Source organism: Pseudophryne corroboree, chromosome 4 (assembly GCF_028390025.1).
Source record: "Pseudophryne corroboree isolate aPseCor3 chromosome 4, aPseCor3.hap2, whole genome shotgun sequence".
Classification (NCBI taxonomy): Eukaryota; Metazoa; Chordata; class Amphibia; order Anura; family Myobatrachidae; genus Pseudophryne; species Pseudophryne corroboree.
The window spans coordinates 704,616,791-704,634,939 of NC_086447.1; the positions used below are offsets into that span (position 1 = coordinate 704,616,791).

Here is an 18,149-nt window from a genome sequence, read left to right on the forward strand (position 1 = left end):
TTCTAGTTACATTTTAAGTGATAAGCCACCTCCTGATGCAGTAACCGCATTCAATTAAAAATAATGAGTCCTGACATTAACACTCAAGCAACCAAGAGATATTTAAACACATTGTTGAGTCAGGCACTCTGCTGTCACAGTGGTAAATATATCTTAATTTAAGGTATAGATGAATAGAAAGACAGGATCTAAACCCACAATAGTGGCTACAGTTTGATAAAAATATAATTTACCACCAAAAATCCAGCAAAAGAAAACAGACTAAAGTGCAAGTATATGAATAAATGTAAAAAGCAGGGACGCGCAGTCAGGGGAGGCAGTGCCTTCCCTGCAATAATGATTAAAATAATGTACAGAAGATATTTATAATACATATAAAGTATCATAAATATCTGCTGTGTAGATTTCTAATCATTATTGCTGTAAAAATGCATCCACATCTAGATGGGAGGCAGCAAGAGCGCTGCCTCACACTGACCATAATAAAGTGTGTGAAGCGGGGGGGTGGGGCCAAGCCGTGGGCACCAAAAACGCCCTTGAAAAAATGAGGAGAAGCGGCACTAGTACATCTGCCTCACTGATGGGGTCGCTCCTTCAAACCACATTAAGGCACGCCCCTGTCAATACGGCAGATGTTATTGGACAGCGCTGACAGGGGCGGACTGCCAGATTATCCCCGGACGGGACATGTTTTCTATGCTCTCCTCTCTTCCCTGGACCTTCACCCCGGAGCCTGTGACAGAGAGGTTTGAGGTGCAGCAGGACCTGCCTACTGACAAAGCTCAACCACGGAGCTCAAAAGCAGCCGGACCTGCAAATACTTGGTTGTCCTCCCCTCCAGCTCTGCAGACAAGACCCCCTCTGCTCACCAGCCACTGACCGCTCTCTCCAGCTGCGGGTGCGGCCACTGCAGGTGAAGAGAGCTGTTGCGGGGTGATCGAGAGGGGTTTCCCGCTGCTGCAGGGGGAGAGAGAAAGAGAAGGGTTGTCGGCTGCTGTGGGCAGGGGGTGGGGAGAGGGAGAAGGGTTTCCAGCTATTGTGGGGAAAGAGCCGCTGTTTGGGGGGGGGGGGGTGCAGAGAGGGGTCCCTTAGGTTCTTAGGTTCAGGATGCGGGAATGGGGTGAGGTTAGGTTTAGGCAGCGGTGGAGAGGGTTAGGGGTGTAGGGGAAGAGGATTAGTACACTTACCTTCCCGAAGTCGGGATCCTGCATAACGGGATGCCACTATATATATATATATATATATATATATATATATATATATATATATATTAGAGATGAGCGGGTTCGGTTCTCCGAGATCCGAACCCCACGAACTTCACCTATTTTACACGGTTCCGAGGCAGCCTCGGATCTTCCCGCCTTGCTCGGTTACTCCGAACGCGCCCGAATGTCATCATCCCGCTGTCGGATTCTCACGAGATTCGTATTCTATATAAAGAGCCGCGCGTCGCCGCCATTTTCACTCATGCATTGGAGATTGAACGGAGAGGACGTGGCTGCGTTCTCTCCCTGAAAAGCTCCGTAATCTGTGCTCAGTGTGCTGCAAATATCTGTGCTCAGTGTGCTGCAAATATCTGTGCTCAGTGTGCTGAAAATATCTACGTTCTCTGCCTCAAAACGCTCCATATCTGTGCTCAGTGTGCTGCAAATATCTGTGCTCAGTGTGCTGCATTGTGGGGACTGGGGACCACCAGTATATAATTATAGTAGTACAGTACAGTAGGCCATTGCTGTATCTTGCAGCTCTGTGTCAAGTATACTATCTCTGTGCTGCATTATTGTGAGCAGTATATAGTAGGCCAGTTCCGCATTTTGGTGACCAGCAGTATACATATAGTACAGTACAGTAGGCGATTGCTGTATCTTGCAGCTCTGTGTCAAGTATACTATCTCTGTGCTGCATTATTGTGAGCAGTGTATAGTAGGACAGTGCAGCATTTTGGTGACCAGCAGTATACATATTGTACAGTACAGTAGGCCATTGCTGTATCTTGCAGCTCTGTGTCAAGTATACTATCTCTGTGCTGCATTATTGTGAGCAGTATATAGTAGGACAGTGCAGCATTTTGGTGACCAGCAGTATACATATAGTACAGTACAGTAGGCCATTGCTGTATCTTGCAGCTCTGTGTCAAGTATACTATCTCTGTGCTGCATTATTGTGAGCAGTATATAGTAGGACAGTGCAGCATTTTGGTGACCAGCAGTATACATATAGTACAGCACAGTAGGCCATTGCTGTATCTTGCAGCTCTGTGTCACTTCTAGTATCCTGATCAGTGCTCAATATCTGCTGCATTGTTGTGACCAGTATGTATACTGTACTGTGCGACGTGTGTTATAGACCTGGTGATTTTATACATCCTGTAATCTGTACTGAGCGATGTGTGAGATACACCTGGGGATTATACACCCTGTATACTATACTGTGCAATGTTTGTGATACACCTGGTGATTATACACCCTGTATACTGTACTGAGTGATGTGTGAGATACACCTTGGGATTATACACCCTATATACTGTACTGTGTGATGTGTGAGATACACCTGGGGATTATACACTCTATATACTGTACTGTGTGATGTGTGAGATACACCTGGGGATTATACACCCTATATACTGTACTGTGTGATGTGTGTTATACACCTGGTGATTATACATCCTGTAATCTGTACTGAGCGATGTGTGAGATACACCTGGGGATTATACACCCTATATACTGTAGTGTGCGATGTGTGTTATACACCTGGTGATTATACATCCTGTAATCTGTACTGAGCGATGTGTGAGATACACCTGGGGATTATACACCCTATATACTGTACTGTGTGATGTGTGAGATACACCTGGGGATTGTACACCCTATATACTGTACTGTGTGATGTGTGAGATACACCTGGGGATTATACACCCTATATACTGTACTGTGCGATGTGTGTGATACACCTGGTAATTAATTATACACCCTGTATACTGTACTGTGCAACATGTGTTATACACCTGGTGATTATACATCCTGTAATCTGTACTGAGCGATGTGTGAGATACACCTGGGGATTATACATCCTATATACTGTACTGTGCGATATGTGTTATAGACCTGGTGATTATACATCCTGTAATCTGTACTGAGCGATGTGTGAGATACACCTGGGGATTATACACCCTATATACTGTACTGTGTGATGTGTGAGATACACCTGGGGATTATACACCCTATATACTGTACTGTGCGTTGTGTGTTATACACCTGGTGATTATACATCCTGTAATCTGTACTGAGCAATGTGTGAGATACACCTGGGGATTATACACCCTATATACTGTACTGTGTGATGTGTGAGATACACCTGGTGATTGTACACCCTATATACTGTACTGTGTGATGTGTGAGATACACCTGGGGATTGTACACCCTCTATACTGTACTGTGTGATGTGTGAGATACACCTGGGGATTGTACACCCTATATACTGTACTGTGCGATGTGTGTGATACACCTGGTAATTAATTATACACCCTATATACTGTACTGTGCGACGTTTGTTATACACCTGGTGATTATACATCCTGTAATCTGTACTGAGCGATGTGTGAGATACACCTGGGGATTATACACCCTATATACTGTACTGTGCGATATGTGTTATACACCTGGTGATTATACATCCTGTAATCTGTACTGAGCGATGTGTGAGATACACTTGGGGATTATACACCCTATATACTGTACTGTGTGATGTGTGAGATACACCTGGTGATTATATACCCTATACACTGTACTGTGCATTGTGTGTTATACACCTGGTGATTATACATCCTGTAATCTGTACTGAGCGATGTGTGAGATACACCTGGGGATTATACACCCTATATACTGTACTGTGTGATGTGTGAGATACACCTGCGGATTGTACATCCTATATACTGTATTGTGTGATGTGTGATATACACCTGGGGATTATGCACCCTATATACTGTACTGTGCGATGTGTGTGATACACCTGGTAATTAATTATACACCCTGTATACTGTACTGTGCGACGTGTGTTATACACCTGGTGATTATACATCCTGTAATCTCTACTGAGCGATGTGTGAGATACACCTGGGGATTATACACCCTATATACTGTACTGTGCGATGTGTGTTATACACCTGGTGATTATACATCCTGTAATCTGTACTGAGCGATGTGTGAGATACACCTGGTAATATCTGTGCTCAGTGTGCTGCATTGTGAGGACAACCAGTATATAATTATAGTAGTACAGTACAGTAGGCCATTGCTGTATCTTGCATCTCTGTGTCACTTCTAGTATCCTGATCAGTGCTTAATATCTGTGCTCAGTGTCAGTGCTGTATTGTGGTGACCAATATACTACATTAGAATAGTCCAGTGCTGTTCTCACTGCTCAGTGTCAGTTCTCCGTAGTATCATCAGTGATCAGTATAATCAGTTCTCAGTATAATCAGTGCGCTGTTAGACGTGTGGCCGTTTTCCGCCATTAGTGCAGTGGGATTTAGACAATTGATGAAGTTATTGTGTCCCCGGTACAAAATCCCATCTAGATTCCACTTCACTAAGCAGGTGATAGCGAGATTTTACCAATTAATATCAGTGATTTATAATTATTAATTACAGTGATCTTGCCAAATAATTCCAGTGATTTTGTCATTTTCTTCCAGTGATTTGGACCAATAATACCATTGATTAGAACGAATAATTCCAGTGATTTTGTCATTTTCTTCCAGTGATTTGGACCAATAATACCATTGATTAGAACGAATAATTCCTGTGATATTGAGGTGTTTGTGTCGCTTAAACTTAGCCGTCCAGTGACCGTCAGTGTGTGTACCTCTTTTTCTCTTTTCTTTGCATCATGTGCTGTTTGGGGCCAATTTTTTTAAGTGCCATCCTGTCTGACACTGCAGTGCCACTCCTAGATGGGCCAGGTGTTTGTGCCGCCCTCTTGGGTCGCTTTGCTTAGTCATCCAGCGACCTCTGTGCAAATTTTACGACTAAAAATAGTATTGTGAGGTGCGAGGTGTCCAGAATAGACTGGAAATTAGTGGAAATTGTGGTTATTGAGGTTAATAATACTATAGGATCAAAATTACCCCCAAATTCTATGATATAAGCTGTTTTTGAAGGGTTTTGGAAAAAAAAACACCCGAATCCAAAGCACACCCGAATCCGACAAAAAAATTTCAGGGAGGTTTTGCCAAAATGCGTCCGAATCCAAAACACGGCCGCGGAATCGAATCCAGAACAAAAACACAAAACCCGAAAAATTTCCGGTGCACATCTCTAAAATATATATATATATATATATATAGAGATACAATTCAGCCGGCACTCAACTCCACATCAAGCAGCTTGCCCCGGTGCCGTAGTCCTAAGTGTACATACAACTCCAAACGTGGAAAGAAGGCACTCCAGAGGCACAATCAAAATAGAAAAAGCTGTATTGGAAAAGTGACGTTTCGGGGATAACCCCTTCCTCAAGACATAACCAACAAGTGTAGTATGTGAACTTACCCATACATGTACCCCTGAGCCAGCAGCGTCATCCCCCGTCTCTCCCGCCGCCTCTCCCGTCGCCGGCCGCCACTGTGATGCATTTCCGGGCCGTGGCTCTGCCTGGTAGGCATGGCAACCCAGGCCGCTTGCATTCCATCCCGGAATGCTCATAGTGCAGTCCGGGCTCTAGTGATCGAGGAGGCACGCTGTGAACTGGACTCTACTCGGGCTAAAATCAAGACCCTGGAGAAGGAATCAAAGAAATTATTAAACGATCCCAACAATGCCAGTTGGGTTACTAAACTTGAACAAAATTGTGACCAGTATAGAAAAGATCTACTTAAATTTAAAAAGAACAAACGGTCCACGGTGGATAACGACTATGACGAGAATTGGGTGTATCGCTGGTTGTCTGGTACTGAGGGTGAATATCGCGGCAAAGCACGCGATCAAAAGAGACGACCTTGGCAGAAGAAACGTACTGCCCGTGATACATCTAACAGTAACAGTGATAGTGATTTCTGTATCACAGATTCTGAAGAGGTTCATCCAAGTACCAGTGTCCCTTTAGGCCACGACATCCAGCCAGTAAGGCACCTAAGCGATCGCCCACCCGCCGGGGAGGGCAGAACAAGAGGCGGCAGAAATGCAGACAAAAAGAAGACTCGTTAATCTTCAACTTATCTGACAGGCCATTATCTGACGATGAACTGAAGGTCTTACAGAAAGGACTATCCTTTGTGCCGACTAACATGTTCGATGGGTTTGACTGGCAACAAGATCATCATAAACTGGCACGTAAATTACGCCTAAAAGAATATTACCAGTCTCATCCAGTCACGGCAGTGACCACACATATTGATCCGTTTCTGCATTCACATTCCAGCTCTAAGTTTGACCCCTCTTCGTCTAATGCGTCTTTAAAAACCTTTAATAGACTTTTAGATGATTCTGTCTGCAAATTTGCCTCTGCGCCGGGTCGCACACGCAAGAATTTATCTTACCGCGAGACTATAGCTCTTAAAAATCTAGCCAGCTATGAAGACATAGTTATTAGGCCTGCTGATAAGGGTGGGGCAGTGCTGGTCCAAAATATTGTCGATTATCGGGCTGAAATTGTTCGCCAGTTATCCGAACCAGATGTATATAAAAAATTGCCCAGTGACCCCACTAAGGAATATATATATATATATATATATATATATATATATATATATATAATATACACACATTGAATTCATGAAGCAGCACTCACAGCATTGTACAAAAGAAACGACTGGACTCAAAGTTTCTCAACTTTTCAATTTCATTGTGAAATTTTCATCAGTATTTACAACATGAACAAATCTAAAGCCTTACCTTATATCCCCAAAACCCAAGTACAGATTACACCTCTCACCCGTGGTCCCGGTGTCTGAGCTGTGCACCGACGCACCATACATGATGTCATCTCGGGCCAGAGAGTGGTTGCTAAGTGACCATAATAAACAAACAGAAACTAAGTTTCAATGATAGAGCAGACTAGCAGAAATATCTGGATTCAATAACCAAATATTATAATATCAAACACACTAGTATGACTATAAAAAGGTATTTAAATTCAATTGCTCATTCAGTCCATTAGGGTAAACGGTATTTAACTTGTATATCCACCGTGCCTCTTTCTGAAGTGGTAATTAAACTCTGTTACCTCCACGATGGTTTTCTGGAACACCATCTATCATCTTGTATCTGATAGTGGACAGTCCATGTTTGAAGTCCCTGAAGTGTTTTATAACGGGCTGGTCTGTGGGGTTTTCCATTAATAGCGGCTAGTACTGCACTGCGATAAAATCAGATAAATAAAATATTTAAATTAAAAACAATAAAAGCAGATGTGCAAGTAAATATCTGATTGATTTTTATCAACTTGCCTGTGTGGGGATGTGGGAACGTGTTCCCTTGTTCAAGGTAGCCACAGATAATACACCCCAGGCATCTATAATTACAGGGTTTTTTAGTTAAGAAGTGATGTGTTTTTACTTAAGAGATATCTGTAATGTCAGTCTTGACTAGCCAATCATGCAAATTTTTGCTCTTTGTGTAACATGGAATTAATTTACTGTCTTTCAAAAATGGCAAAAGTAAATTCATTGCTCACCTAGAGAGACTTGATTAATCCAGACAATATTATTGTTTCTTTCTTTTTTTATTGGACTTTTGTAGCAGTACTTCCCTGCTAATACCTTGTGCCTTGGCTTTAGCCTTCAATAAATCCGATTTGGCATGCCCGCGTTGTAAGAACTTGTCAATCATGATATTCATGTGTTTTTCCTCTTCTACCACCGTATCACAGATTCTTCTCACTCTCAGTATGGTAAGCCCTTTTTGAGAGGGACAGGATGATGACTTGAGGCTTGTAGTAAAGAGTTGCCATCTGTCGGCTTCATGTATAAGGTACAAGAAGACGTTTGGATGCCGCTAACCCCCTTGAATGGGGTATGTTGGTGTATAGGCTGACCCCATCCACCGTACAAAGAAATATATCAGGTGGTAGATCGGTTAGTGTGAGGATACCGGGTTCCAAATCACTCAGTCGTGGTGGTAGATGAAAAACCAACAGTGGTTTATTGAAGAGAATGGGTTATAAACAGCTCAGCACACTTCTGTGATCCAATTCTACACGGCAATTCCCTCCTGGAACTCCTGACAGAACATTACTTCTTAGCCAGTCTCCTGCCACTCTCCTGCCACTCTCTGACCTTCTCTCTCAGATCTCTTTCAACTCAGCAGAGGTCACTCCTCTTGTTATACCCTCCCCTGTCTATTCATCACACAAGCTGGTCAGTCAGGAGTGGAGACGAGGTGTCTGGACTCTTGTACACAATGGAGTGCACAGGATCAGATTACCTGCATCTCCATACAGAACCTGTTTACTACATAACCTACTCATCCTAATCACATCTGAGTGTACAGCTAGGGGACTTACATAGCAATGAACTTATTTAACTATGTTACTAACACTCTGGCCTAGACTTATTCAGTTAACAATTACATTGAATATATAATAACCAAATAAACTACATATACCAAATATAACAGATAAAATATAACTGTACAATATAATAACCACACAATACAATACAATATTGCCTAACATATAACTAATAACATATTGGCAATTGGTGAAGTCCATGTGTAGGACCAGGGCTAGGAAAGTAACCACGTGTCTTTTACCACTGTGCGACACGACGCTCCGGCTGTGTCATCACGTGTCGTCACAGTTAGTTTAGATAATTCATTCAAAAACATGGTGGTGTCTTGTAAATAAGTTTGTTCAGCGGGCTGCAGGTAATGGTCAAGGTATTTGGATACTTCATAATACAATTACTCCCGGACCGAGATGATAGGTCTGCCCTTAGGATTTATACTGTTCTTGTGCAACTTGGGTAATAAATAAAACACAGGTGTAACAGGGAATTCTTCCAGTAATGATGCTCCGATTAGTGGCGTGATTAATTGCTGTTCCTCTGCCTGTTTAAGGATCTCCCTCAACTCTTTAATAAAAATATCAGTGTAGTTTGAAGTTAGTTTTTTATATACATTAGATTCATGTTGTTTATTGGCCTCAGAAATATAGTCCTTGATATCCTAGATAATGATCCCGCCCCCCTTATCGGCAGGGCGGATCACTATGTCCTTGTATTAATTCCTCAATAGTTCCAGTCAAGATTTTATTAAAGCTTTTGATAGAAGTATTGCTAGTCACTGGATCAAAAAGGGATTTTGATTTGCATTTGGAAAGAAACAATGATATTGTCTGGATTAATCAATTGTCTCCGATGAGTAATGAATTTACAAAAACAGCCAAACGACATTGGGCCCTTAGAAATAAGGATCATGACTTGCCACTTTTGATGGACAGTAAATGAATTCCATGTTACACAAGGAGCAAAAATTTGCACGATTGGCTAGTCAAGACTGACATTACAGGTATCTCTGAAGTAAAAACACATCACTTCTTAACTAAAAAACCTGGTAATTATAGATGCCTGGGGTGTATTATCTGTGGCTACCTTGAACAAGGGAACACGTTCCCACATCCCCACACCGGCAAGTTGATAAAAATCAATCAGATATTTACTTGCACATCTGCTTTTGTTGTTTATTGCATTAGGTGTCCTTGCGGGCTAGCTTATGTAAGTAAAACTATAAGAAAATTTAAAGAAAGAATAGCACTGCATCGCAGTGCAATACTAGCCGCTATTAACGGAAAACCCACAGACCAGCCCGTTGTAAAACACTTCAGGGACTTCAAACATGGACTATCCACTATCAGATACAAGATGATAGATGGTGTTCCAGAAAACCATCGTGGAGGTAACAGAGCTACTTATTCCTTCAGAAAGAGGCGCTGTGGATATACACTTAAAATACCGTTTACCCTAATGGACTGAATGAACAATTGAATTTAAATACCTTTTTATAGTCAGTCATACTAGTGTGTTTGATATTATAACATTTGGTTACTGACACCAGTTCAGATGCCAGGACCACGAGTGAGAGGTGTAATCTGCACTTGGGTTTGGGGATATAAGGTAAGCCTTTAGATTTGTTCATGTTGTGAATCCTGATGAAAATTTCACAATGAAATTGAAACATTGAGAAACTTTGAGTCCAGTCGTTTCTTTTGTACAATGCTGTGAGTGCCGCTTCATGAATTCGATGTATACAGTCTTTTATTGAGGGCACCTGCCTAAGCTGATATACCGGAGAGGAGAGTGGCGATCAAGTATTGAGGTATATATATATATATATATATATATATATATATACACACAAACTTACCTTGAAGCTGCAATTTGTATATGGGCCCCTCCCCCATCAGAAAAATTCCACAATTCGTGGGTCAATCAGGAGGGGTCAGGGCAAAAATGAATCTATTCTGATGGCATTGTTTCATATTGGCTCCGCCCCCTCCCCACAGACCGAAGAATAATGGCAATTTGCTGCAAGGGGCGTGGTTTAATAATACAGTGCCCACTCTTGCGTTTGTTGGGGGGGGGGGGTTCTGGGTACTCAGAAACCCCTCTGCATGTGCCAATGGGCAGGGGCAAGATCACATATTGATGACTTGTAATAGAGTAAGCACACATGCTGCCAATGCAGAGGGATACAAATCTCGAGATAAGTGAGGCTCTGCATCTGACCAGATACAAGCAATTGTTTTGCATACTTTCATTCAAAGTACAGTATGCCTACAGTATTTTATTTCTGTTTCTGCTCCAATGTGCTTAATTCATAATTAACAGCATTCCAAAGTGAACTTATGTATCCCATTTGTATCAGCCACATTACTATTATCAATGAGTTTCAAAATGGTCATCAGTCTACAGCAGTGGTTCTTAAAATGTGTGCCGTGGCACCCTGGGTTTATCAGGACACTTGCAGGGGTGCCTTGGATTGGTGGTCCAGGACCAATTAAAATTATTTATGGTCAATGTAACAGGCAAAACCAGTGCGGGTGGCTGCTAATCATAAATTATGTGGACAAACAGTAGCAAATCTTGTCCCTTACCACACAATTAAACCTAAGGATGACATATAAACACAATATATTTAATTTAATATTTCTTTCTAAATTTCTCAATAATTTTTGGCCTAGCTAGGCATGCTGTAAAAGAACTTCTGATACTTTAGGGCGCTGTGATTCAAATGTTTGAGAACCACTGGTCTACAGGTCAAAGTAATCATAGTTCATTACTGAACTTTCCTTTTACAGTATGGTAGATAATTAGTAGTCGACCAGCATTATTGATTGATCATCAGATTATCTGCAAGTACATCTGATATCTGAGTAAGCATCAGGTTACTCAGGGTGGGCGGTGTAATCACACGGCTGTGGCCAGGAAATCTGAGTCGATGACGCAGAACCTGACCTCGGTACACTTGCAAAACAGGGATGATCATTTTGTAATACGCTCACTGTCGCTGCTCCCAAACGGCAGCAGTATGAAAGTCTATGCAGTTTACGTGGCATTGCACCTGTGCAGATCAATAACCAACGGAAATGTACATAACCCATAAGGTTTGCGTACATATATGAGCCAGGCCCACTGTACGTCCAATTCATGCCAATTGTGCATCTGTTATGCACACCAGTGCCTGCAGGAAAGTACTGGTGTCAGAACTGTTATGCACTCCAGTGTCTGCAGGAATGTACTGGTGTTTGAACTGTTATGCAAAACAGATGGACTCACAGACAAACTTGGGGATATGACATAATGTACACAGAAGGTGATAGGGTAACAAAATACACACAAAGTGAACAGAGAAGCACAGAGGCTAAGGAACTGGGTATCTCCCTTGTATTAGAACTGCTCAGATGGAAAAGCAAGATGTTGTGTTTTAATACGTAGAGAACCCGAAATGCTATTGCTAAGGGCAACAGCAAAACCCTAAAGGGTTACCAACGGGTGTGGCAGTAAACTCCTTGGTCAGAGATGGAATGATAGACACAAGGAGAGTCTCCACAATCCTAATTCTCACTTGCAGTGCACAGGTTTTAGCTTACTGCCACTAAACTGACCCCTGACACCTAGCACAGTGAGACAGGATTAGACAGGCAAGTCTTAGAATACAGCCGCAAACTTGCTAAGTTCACAGAGTAGTAACAGAACCCCAGCAAGCTAAACGACTGACTCCAGTCTTACTGCTAGGTCTGGATTGGCAGAGTGTAATACCAAATCCCCAGGCCTATTTGCAGTAAGCAACAAACAAATACAAAGCTACACAGTACTGGCTAACTTTCATGAACTGACTAACCAACAAAGATTCAGCAGCATCTGCTTACCCTGAAAAGAGGCCTTATAAAGCAGGTGCTGTCCACGCCCCACTCAGACCTCACAGACTGTGAGCACAAAAACCAGCACCGGATCCCCTGCCGTGCACAGAGCCTATAACCACTGCACAGCAAAAGACCCGAACCGGAGTATCAGCTGCGCTCAGGTTACACCACTAGCACTTGTCTCCCGGTTGCCATGACGACGTGGCAGCACAGGGCAGGAGACCCTAACAGTACCCCCCCTCTGACGAGGGGTCAAAGAACCCCTACCACCGGGTTTATCGGGGAACTGCGAGAAGAAAGAGCGTATCAGTCTGGGGGCATGAAGATCACAACTGCGCACCCACGACCGCTCCTCTGGGCCATACCCCTTCCAGTGCACCAAAAATGACAGCCGACCCCGAACCACCTTGGAGTCAAGAATCCTTTCAACAACAAACTCCCTCTGGCCACGTATCAGAAGAGGGGAAGGTCTTCCACTGGAAGAAGGATTACTAATCGCCCGTTTTAAAAGGGAACAATGAAGCCCAGAGGCTAAGGAACTGGGTATCTCCCTTGTATTAGAACTGCTCAGATGGAAAAGCAAGATGTTGTGTTTTAATACGTAGAGAACCCGAAATGCTGTTGCTAAGGGCAACAGCAAAACCCTAAAGGGTTACCAACGGGTGTGGCAGTAAACTCCTTGGTCAGAGATGGAATGATAGACACAAGGAGAATCTCCACAATCCTAATTCTCACTTGCAGTGCACAGGTTTTAGCTTACTGCCACTAAACTGACCCCTGACACCTAGCACAGTGAGACAGGATTAGACAGGCAAGTCTTAGAATACAGCCGCAAACTTGCTAAGTTCACAGAGTAGTAACAGAACCCCAGCAAGCTAAACGACTGACTCCAGTCTTACTGCTAGGTCTGGATTGGCAGAGTGTAATACCAAATCCCCAGGCCTATTTGCAGTAAGCAACAAACAAATACAAAGCTACACAGTACTGGCTAACTTTCATGAACTGACTAACCAACAAAGATTCAGCAGCATCTGCTTACCCTGAAAAGAGGCCTTATAAAGCAGGTGCTGTCCACGCCCCACTCAGACCTCACAGACTGTGAGCACAAAAACCAGCACCGGATCCCCTGCCGTGCACAGAGCCTATAACCACTGCACAGCAAAAGACCCGAACCGGAGTATCAGCTGCGCTCAGGTTACACCACTAGCACTTGTCTCCCGGTTGCCATGACGACGTGGCAGCACAGGGCAGGAGACCCTAACAGCATCTGACTCAGTCAGCAGGGTGTAATGGAGTCCGAGATCGCCGGAGGTGTGGGATGCCAGCTGATCTTGGACTTTTTTTAAAGGAGCATTCACTTACAAGGCATGGCTTTGCCTTATAAGTGATTGCCCCTTTAAAAAACGTCCGAGTTCGGCTGGCATCCCGCACCTCCCAGCCGATCTCGGACTTCATTACATCCTGCCGACTGAGTCAGATGCACAGTTGGTCTACAGAAGTCTACAGTATTTATCTGTTCTTGCTACAGCAGTTCATGGTGTAGCTATGGTACCTATATAGGAAACTAGAATGTGCTTCTCCACTGCAACTGGTCAGCAGTGACGAGTTACCTCTTAAAAAAACTTGCTTTAAACTATAGTATATATTGCACTGTACCTTAACAGCGGTCGTATCATACTAATGTGTGTGTCTGTGTGTTTGTGTGTACACACAGTCTATCTATCTATCTATCTATATATGTGTGTATACACACACACACACACACACACACACACACACCGATACATGTACAGTATATATATATATATATATATATATATATATCCATAATCTGAGTCATTGTATTATATATACATATTACTGTAACAGTTTTAATTTCCATTTCTTTAGTTTCAATTGTAATAAACATAATGTAACTCTGAACTAACAAATCAGTGATACAGATTCTGTTGGCAAATTAAAATATTTGAACATCACATTTTGTGGCTATCTCATTTGCTGTGCTGTCTCTGGGAATTGTGCACATGGCCAATGCAAGCCATATAATACATTACTAATTAAGTGCAATGGAAAGAAATCTATGTTTTATGTGAAACCAGCAGTCCGTGTTGTAACGTCTTATCCCAAACACTTAGTAGTCATAAAGCTGTATGTCATATGCGGTAGATGTTTAGTCGTATATTTAAATCATCATTCTATAAATATTGTGCTCGTCACGTCATCACGAACAAAGTCAAGGTCAAGGTTAATGTTTAACAATAAATGAATACATTAATAAATTAAAATACTTTTCCAGTTATCCACTTACATGTGAAGTTTGGAAAGTTTATTGATTTATATCAGTTCCATAATGTACATTTTTCCAGAAACAAAGTTACATTTAGATTCTCTTTAAAAAAGTGAGCAACTATTTTATTATTTATGTTGATCATTTAGAAAATATTATGAATCTTTAAATATTTGCACTCATTGGGCCTGATGCAGATTTGGAAGCAAAGCAAAAAATAGCAAGCATCTGTGCACCTGGGCAAAACCATGATCAGGGCCGGTACCAGGGTGTTCAGCGCCTCCCTGCAAACTATAAAATTGCTCCCTCCCTCCCATATTTAATAAAGGGACAGTACACACTGAAGGTGTGCGCCACAAAGAAGGGGTGTGATCTCACAATGAAGGCGCGTGGCCACAAAATAGTACCCCAAAAATAAATTACAGCCAGATGCTGGGCAGAGAGAGGAAGGTGACAGACGCTGGGAAGAGAAGGGGGAAATATGTTGGGCAGGGAGCGAGGGGGGGCAGATGATTGGCAGAGAGAGGAGGGGACGCAGATGCTAGGGAGAGAGATGGGGAGATATGAAGGGCAGAGAGAGGGGATGCGGATGCTGGGGAGAGAGAGAGGCAGGGAGGCAGATGTTGGGCAGGGAGATGAGGGGACGCAGATGCTAGGGAGAGAGAGGGGGGGCAGATGCTGGGGAGAGAGATGGGGAGGCTGATGCTGGGCAGAGAGATGAGGGGACGCAGATGCTAGGGAGAGAGAGGGGGTGATGAAGGGCAGAGAGAGGGGGGGCAGATGCTGGGGAGAGAGACGGGGAGGCTGATGCTGGGCAGAGAGATGAGGGGGCACAGATGCTAGGGAGAGAGAGGTGGAGATGAAGTGCAGAGTGAGGGGGCAGATGCTGGAAAGAGAGAAAGGAGGGGAAGCAGATACTGGGCAGAGAGAGAGGCGAGGGGGCAGATGCTGGGCAGAAAGAGAGAGAGGCGAGGGGGCAGATGCTGGGCAGAGAGAGAGAGAGAGAGGCAGGACATCAGATGCTGGGCAGAGTGAGAGGGGAACAAATTATGGAGAAAGACAGATGCTGGGGAGAGGAGGGACAGATGGGGGGGCAGATGCTGGGGAGAGACAGATGCTGGGGAGAGTGGGGGATAGATGCTGCGCAGAGAGAGGAGTGTGGTGGATGCTAGGATGTGAGAGAAGGGGTCAGATGCTGGACAGAGGGGGGCAGATGCTGGGGAAAGAGAGGTCGCAGATGCTGGGCAGAGAGAGGTGCGGACACAGATGCTGGGGAGAGAAAGGGGGGAGATAATGGGCAGAGGGGGTGGGCAGATACTGGGAAGAGGAGGGCAGATGATAGGCAGAGATACGGGGGCAGATGCTGGGGAGAGAGAGGAGGGGGGCAGATGCTGGGGAAAGGGGGGCAGATGATGGGCAGAGACAGGGGGCAGATGCTGGGGAGAGAGAGGAGGGGGGCAGATGATGGTCAAAAAGAGGGGGAGCAAATGCTGGGGGGAGAGAGAGGGGGAGATGTTGGGAGAGAGAGGAGTGGACGCAGATGCTAGGGAGAGAAAGGGGGAAGATGATGGGCAGAGAATGGAGCAGATGCTGGGAAGAGAGGGGGGAGATAATGGGCAGAGAGAGGAAGGGCAGATGCTGGGGAGAGGGGGCAGATGATGGGTAGAGACAGGGGTGGCAAATGCTTGGGAGAGAGAGGAGGGCAGATGATGGGCAGAGACGGGGGGCAGATGCTGGGCAAAGAAGGTGGGAGCAGATGCTGGGAAGAGAGAGGGGGGAGATGCTGAGGAGAGAGAAGGGGGGACACAGATGTTTGGCAGAGAGAGAACCATGTAGCAGTCAGAGAGAAACAGCAGCTGCAATGAGAGGGTGGCAGAGACAAGCAGGAGCTTTGGAGCCAGAGGAGGCAGATTAAATACTCACATTAAGACAGGGGCCATGCCATGCTGTCAGATCCTCCATGTTGCAGAGGTCAGAGGAGTATGTGACAGCTCCTCCAATCAGGGGCTCTTCTAATCAGCATGTACCGAGCTCCTCCAGTCACAGCTCGGCACATGCTCTTGTTGAGGTCAGGGAGGCTCTGCACTGCCGTGAGTTGCAGGGACTTCCCCTGCTGCTGCTGCTCTCACACAGTGAGTATGATCTAACCCCCCCCTCCAACCCTAGTGCTGCCAGTGCCGCTGCAGCGCTGCCTGTCATACAGTGTTATAGGCGCAGCAACAGCCAGCAGCAAAGTAGCAGAGCAGGGAGAGCGCCTCTACAGCACGGCACCTCCCTGCTTTGCAGACTCTGCTGAGTGGGTAGCGCCGGGCCTGACCATGATGCACTGCAGGTCGGGCAGATGTAACATGTGCAGAGAGATTTAGATTTGGGTAGGGTGTGTCCAAACTGAAATCTAAATTGCAGTGTAAAAATAAAGCTGTCTAACATATGTGGGCTGCATGAAAATCAGCCAGTATTTAACCTGCACAGAAAAATGTTAATGTATTTCCTCCCCTTACATGGCAACATAGATTTTCCGAGATACAAAGTTATGTGCTTTTTCTGCCTTACTTCCAAATCAGAATCAGTTCCATTGTCTATTATGACCAATAGGGTTATATGCAAATATGTAAAGAGGAAAAGGGAAGGTAAAGAATTTGCTGTACTGTAGCCTGCTCTGCTAACACACTACAACATGCTTCTAATCAACGACAGGGGGGTCAAAGGGGACAACTGTACCGTGGATCAAAGGGGCCCCAAGGACATGCCACTTAATACCCGGCAGGGATGTGAGCCGTCTTATACAAATAGGGCAGCGAGCTGTTGGCAGTGTGGGCGCAGCCACAGAGTGACAGGAGCCTCTCACACACAGTGACTGTGCGGCACCCGCAGTGTGCACCTGCTCTTCTAGGTCTAGCTCTGTTGCAGGCAGTTACAAGACATGGCAGCAGCTCCGTAGGCCAGGATTCCTGTGCCCTGCACCAGTCTCTTCTGGTGGAATGTGAGGGACGCATGGCTCCTGCTGTGTGATGTTTGTGCCTGGATACTGAGGAGTGCAGCGCAGGTGAGTCTCTCCCCGGAGGGGATACAGGGTTTTGGGATGAGGTGGGGGAACTGGCAATGCAGCATGGAGTCATCGGGGAAAGACAGACTGTGGTGTGTGTGAGGTAGGAGTGATTTTTTATATATATATTGAGTATCCGTATCCAAAATTCAAAATCCCACATTTTTGGGTACCCTACTGAGATAATGACACATACATATATATTATATTATCCCTCTCTCTCTCTCTCTCTATATATATATATATATATATATATACACTCACATAATATATCATATATATGCCATTATCTCAGCAGGAAATACTTCAGAGAGAGCACTCACCGGTCTGCTTTAAAAAATTCAAGAATAGAGTTTAATTCACATACATTACATCACTGAAGTGCATGTCGACGTTTCGGGCCTGGCACGGCCCTCTCTCAAGACCCAACAACCAGAGTGAAGAAGCATAACCACCATAGTC

General features: G+C 44.3%; 1 long non-coding RNA gene across 2 annotated transcripts in view; it reads right to left on the reverse strand.

The window, feature by feature from the left end:
• Positions 1–18,149, reverse strand: part of LOC134910200 (uncharacterized) — a 54,124-nt gene that overhangs the window by 5,359 nt on the left and 30,616 nt on the right. The window contains exon 1 of one of the 2 annotated variants that reach the window (XR_010176142.1): positions 16,565–16,636. The exons of the other annotated variant lie outside the window; for it this stretch is intronic. This is a non-coding gene — a long non-coding RNA (uncharacterized LOC134910200). Of the gene's footprint in view, positions 1–16,564; positions 16,637–18,149 lie in introns of those variants that run through there. 2 annotated transcript variants of the gene reach the window in all.